We start from the raw sequence: 5262 nt of genomic DNA on the forward strand, positions 1-5262 counted from the left end.
GACTATAAAAAGGGCAAGAATTTCACTATACAAAAAGACAAGACGATTATACCAGTTTCCCAAAACACGCACTTCACACAAAACACGCCGATGTGAGCGTGAGCAGCCGTCCTTACATGACTCTGGCTGTTATAAGGGGTACTTACAATATATGTACGTATTGGGAAAAAACGACCATTATTATAATATTGAATTTAAAATAAACTTATACTATCGTTCTTTAACGTGTCAATAAACATAGCATGGTCTATGGAAGGCTGTCGTGTATATTGTACCCGTGTCACAGTCTGTTCTGTGTGATACCTAGGTAACGGGTAGGCTTGTACGACTAACATTATAGTTTGTTTTATTATACAAAGTTTGATAAATATTATGAGATAAGAACATGTCAGAATTACAGAGTGTTATTATATAACATAATAATAAAATAGACGCAAAATAAAAATATAGAATGTTTTATGAATAATGGTCTCTCCCCTTTCAATACGTACATATCCCGCTTATTTTAAGTATCCCTAATAGGATGTTTACATCATTTAATCAAACAACAAAAGGTTTAAGGACAAGCACCCGAGTGGGTGGTGTCTTGCGTGTTTTGGGAGACTGGTGCACTATCTCTTGAGACAAGAAGAACACAAGTCACTATTTTCAGGGTGTAGGAATTTGCTTCGATAGCGTAACTAATCTGGAATATGCAATATAAATTGACGACAAACAAAAACGCGTAAAGGAATCAACACCAACAACATTCCGAATCTCTACAGAGTCCAGTTGGTCGACATAACTTGGTCAACAAAAACAGGTTACACAACGAGAACTTACTTACATTTATACATAATTCAAAAACAAAAAGTCGGTAATTCTGTTTAATACTTTTGGAATCGACAAATGAAACTGACATCGTCACTGATACCCCTACCTCCAATAACAATGGGCAAGACATTGTTCAACTGTCACAAGTTGTAAAACACAACAGCATTTCATTGTGCTCTACTCCTAATGCTTTTCACAAAATATTTCTATGTATCTACATTCAGTGGTGAAACTTTCAACATTAAATTTAGTCACAATATCGGTAATAGTTTTTGCGAGATTGCAACAAAATTATAGTTATACACCTATCGTCTGCTCACAATACATCTGTCCCCTGGCCGAGACACACCAAAGTCTGTAAAAGTGGTAGTTTCTGCTCCTGCTTAGCGCTCAGCCTACGGGGAGTGAGACGACTGGTTCGCCTGTTGTCAGTATAATGTGACAGGGTGGGGTTTGTTGCTTGGTGTCTTCGGCGGCATGCTTCAGTGATATAGCACTAAAAAAGGACAACAGTTCCACTATACAAGAAGACACAACATGAATATATCGCAGTCTCCCAAAACACGCACCTGTCACAACATACACGCAACACACCGCATACATGGGAGGCTGTCCTTACATGACCATAGCTGTTAATATGACGTTAATTAACCAAACAAACAAACAAACTGCTCACAATACAAAACTATCGATGTCCGATTCACTAATATTGTCAAATATTTACAGATACCTTTTTATTTGACTCTATAATCTTTATTATGCTCATTATTATTATACACCGATAATGCTAGTCCTTCTCGTGCGTGTAGTAATACATGTATTGTGTGCACTGGGTATGCTGAGGATTCCTGTTATTGTTGCTAGTTACAGATGTCAACAAAGTATCACAGATGCGAGATTTCAACAAAAACACAAACACGCCTTCATATACTTCTATGTAAACATCTCCATGGGTCGGGGTTTTAAATGTAAGAAAAACAAAACAAAAAATTAAACGAGAGGAAAAATTACAGAAATGGAAGAGTTTCGCGTGCATTATCAAGCGTCAAAGCGTCGTCTGCTTTAGACAGCGTCAACAAGGGGTCCGACTTTTCAGAGTGGCACTGCGAGATACAGCCATCAGTGAAGAAGAGTTGTCTTTTTTCCGAGGCCAAGCCAAAGGATCCGAGAAAAGGATATCTGCAAATATGCCACGTAAACAGGCGGCAGAATACCATAAAACACTTTAAAATCTATTAGATCGGCTATAACACTTTTTCGATATAGGCAGACATATTGACATTGTTCAGGACAAAGCATTTAAAACTAAACAAGAAAATTGGGGGTGTGTTGAAAGAAAGAATGCGTCAGGGGACATCTCGCCCAACAAAACACAAGGATATCATACCTATGCACGATTTAGAATCGATATCCACTTACCTATAAAAGGCAAACACTTGTCAAGTAATCCTTAGACTTAAGGCTTTGTATAATATTTCCATTCATTTCATAACACGCGGATTAGAAATTCACCACCAATTTAATCACAATTCCTTTGAATTTGTCAAAGATCCACAGGGAAAACAGTACGCTAAACTCACACATGCAACGCAACAAAAAATATCAGGATAGCCTTGTGAGCGAAGAGGCCATGTCGGACCGGCGAATGTACACTACAAACTCCTCGTTATGTCCGGTCGAAATATTGATTTTTTTTTCATTTCTAAAACTGATACAAATGCCACATCGCTATTTAATCAAATAAACAAAGATGCACTCCCATTACTGAAAAAGTCTGGTTCAATGCCGAGTCACTTGGTAAACACACTTTCAAAATTTTTTAACCCACATTTGTAACAAGAGGCCAATAGGCCTTAACGGTCACATGGGTTCAAACACAGAATGAAACAAAGACATATAAACACTATATATTGGCCTATCTGACCCTTGAAATCAGTCAGTGATTTTATTCTGGGAATTCAGAAGAAAGAGTTTTGAAATGTTATCCATTTTGACCCATTTTGCCCCGCCCCGCCCCGCCCCTCTTTTCTCGTGGGTCGGCCAAGACCAATATGGATATGGTGTTAAAATATTATTTCAGGCTAATAATTCTAATCCAGTTTGACTAATTTCCTATGAAAAATAAGCAAATAATGTTCATGAATGTATTTTTTTCTACATAAACTATAGTAAACTTGACCCCCTTCCCAGGGGGAAACATGAGACTCCAGGGTCAGATAATTTACAGTTTTGTAAAGGACCTTAAGACCTTTACATCTATGCAGAGTATTTGATTCTACCAGTTCCAGAATTTCAGAAAAAGATTTTTGAAGTTTTAGCCTATTGACCAATTTTGGCCCCGCTCCTAAGGCCCTTGGGGGTCAGTTATGGAAAACTTGTTAATAGGATTCTGACAACATTTGACTAATTTCCTATTATAGAAGAGCAAAAAAATGCTCAAAAATGTGCTTTCCCTATATAAACTATAGTAAACTTAACCCCTACCCAGGGGATACCTATTATTTAATTTACAATTTTTGTAGAGGGCCTCGAGACCAAACTATTTATGAAGAGTATTTGATTCTACCACATCTGTGAGTGGAGAAGATTTTTGAAATTTTAGTCAATTTTACCCCTTTTTGCCCCTGCCACAGCCTCCTATGGGGTGGGGACCATATGATTCACAATTCTGATTAGCCTTATGCCTTAGAAGGTTTATGCAAAATTTCATTGAAATTGCTTCAGCGGTTTTGGAGAAGAAGTCGAAAATGTAAATTGTTTACGGACATACAACGCACGACGACGGACAAAAGGCGATTAGAACATGTTACTTGAGACTTCATCTCAGGTGACTTAAAAATCCAAACCACAGTCAGAAAGAAAAATTACAGAAGACATCAGAGAACAACCTTAGACATTTTGGAAATATGCCAACTCAAAAAGGAAAGTTTAAACAGGCATTTCCTACCTTTAGGATCAAATGGAGATATCCAGAAAATCGCCGTGAGAGACAAGGACAAAGCAGAAGTACTTCTAAAATTCTTTAGTAGTGTATTACCCAAGAACCAATTTACCCTAGGAAATATAAGTCATCAATTTGCGGAAATAAACTACTTGCCAGAAATATTTGAAATAAACAACTGCTATTTGATCCCAATGAAAATAGATCCCAGATAGGATGCACTCTAAAACAATACAGGAACTACGAAAGCACATAAGTTACCATAAATATTTGATAGATCGGTTCCGGAAGGCAAACTACCGGAAGCTTTGAAAGAAGCAAACATAACAATTTTTAAAAGGGGCTCAAAGTAAGAAGCAGGGGATTACAGACCTGTCAGCCTTACAAGTCTTATCGGGAAAACAGTGGACAAGTTAGTAAGGAATAGGATAGAAAACCATATGATTAAAAATAATTTAGTAAGCAATTTTGATTCATAAATGGAAGGTCTACACAACTTCAGTTACTGATGGTTTTGGAAGAATGGACGAAAATAATTGATAATGGTGGATGAGTTCCCACATCGTCGATTAATAAAGGATTAACGTAAAGAATATGGAGACAGTGACCGGACTACTAGCTGGATAGAAGACTTTCTTAGCAATGTATGCCACAAATCCTAGTAAATAGAGAATCATCAAAAAACCATAATCCTGTATTAAACGGTATACCCCAAAGAAGCGTCCTATGACCTATTTTGCAGACGACACACAATTTACATAGAGGAATCAAAATATTAGAAGATAAAAATAATCTACAAAATGATTTGATCGATCCTTAATGATAGTCTGAGAAGTGGTTACGAAAGTTTCACCCACACAGATGTAAAGTCCTTTCGATTAAATCCAAAAAGAAAAGAACACATGTATATAGTATGTCTAGGCTAATTGGCGAACAATAAGATCTCTTGGATTGTGATAGTTTGTTACTCATTTTTCCTAGAAAGTACCTAAGGGTTTTTTGTCAAATTTCATATGTATACACTCAAGTCCTAGTTGTGCATATGACATTTTGGAAACGAACCGTCAACAAAATGTCCAACAGACCATCCTCTTGGCTTTTGATAGTTAAGCTTTTACCGCTATTTCTAAGAAAGTACTTTGGGGATTTGTCTCAAATCCCATATGTAGTTTGAAAAGTAGAAACGATTTTTGTCTTTCCATTGTCAGACAGATCATTATTCTGTGAGTACCAAGACCCCTCTGGGATCTCTTATTGATCGATACTATAATAGAGCTTTCCTTGTTATTAGTAGTAACTTTCGATTCATTTGGTATATAATAGCTTCACAGTAGTTAAAAGTGAAAAAGGAACTAAACGGATAGATTGTGTTCATTCAAATTCCATGTGTAATAAGTCATCATTTAGAGGCAACATCTTTGATATGTATATGGGTTGAATGAAATTGATATTGATATGACTGTAATAAACTTTTACCATTTTTTACTTTCAAAAAAAGGCAACGCTGA

The sequence above is a fragment of the Argopecten irradians genome, chromosome 5, assembly GCF_041381155.1.
Source record: "Argopecten irradians isolate NY chromosome 5, Ai_NY, whole genome shotgun sequence".
NCBI lineage: Eukaryota > Metazoa > Mollusca > Bivalvia > Pectinida > Pectinidae > Argopecten > Argopecten irradians.